The sequence below is a fragment of the Psammomys obesus genome, unplaced genomic scaffold, assembly GCF_907164565.1.
Source record: "Psammomys obesus unplaced genomic scaffold, mPsaObe1.curated_primary_1811, whole genome shotgun sequence".
NCBI lineage: Eukaryota > Metazoa > Chordata > Mammalia > Rodentia > Muridae > Psammomys > Psammomys obesus.
Genome location: NW_026595346.1, coordinates 16,570 through 17,275, shown reverse-complemented (window position 1 = coordinate 17,275; position 706 = coordinate 16,570). Strand labels below are relative to the sequence as shown.

The 706-nt window shown below is 39.9% G+C and overlaps 1 pseudogene; it reads left to right on the top strand.

Moving 5' to 3' along the window:
- The first annotated feature begins 82 nt into the window (after positions 1 to 82).
- Positions 83 to 485, top strand: LOC129685713 (40S ribosomal protein S17-like; annotated as a pseudogene).
- Positions 486 to 706: the final 221 nt, after the last annotated feature.

The window sequence follows — 706 nt, the reverse complement described above, 5'->3', positions numbered from 1 at the left end:
TTGCAAGAAGAGAAATATGAAATCTATAAGATTATAAAAAAAAAAAAAGCAATTTCACTCTTTTATCAAGACCCACCAACAGGGGCCACATTTGTACCAAGACTGTGAAAAAGGTGGCCCAGGTCATCATGGAGAAGTACTACACACACCTGGGTAATGACTTCCATACCAACAAGCATGTGTGCAAGGAGATCACCATTATTCCCAGCAAGAAACTCTGCAACAAGATAGTCAGTTACATCACAAATCTGATGAAGGGGATTCAGAGAGGTCCTGCGAGAGGTATCGCTATCAAGTTATAGGAAGGAGAGAGAGAGAAGAGATAACTATGTTCCCAAGGTCTCAGCCCTAGATCAGGAGATTACTGAGGTAGATCCTAACACCAAGGAAATGCTGAAGCTTCTGGACTTTGGCAGTCTCTCCAACCTGAGGTCATTCAGAGTGCAATTGGAGTGAATTTCAAAACATCACGTGGAGGTGTTTAAATCTGTTCTGTCAAATTTTCAATAAACCAAAAAAAAAAAGCAATTTCTCATACCCAGTCTTTCCAGACAGAAAAAAAAAATTTAATGTATTTTTTTTTATTTTGTATGTGTACAGGTATTTTGCTTGGCTGTATGCCTGTGTGCCATGTATGTACAGTGTGTGTGGAGGCTGGAAGAGGGCGTCCAATCTCCTAAATCTTTGAGCCTAAAAAACGAGCCTA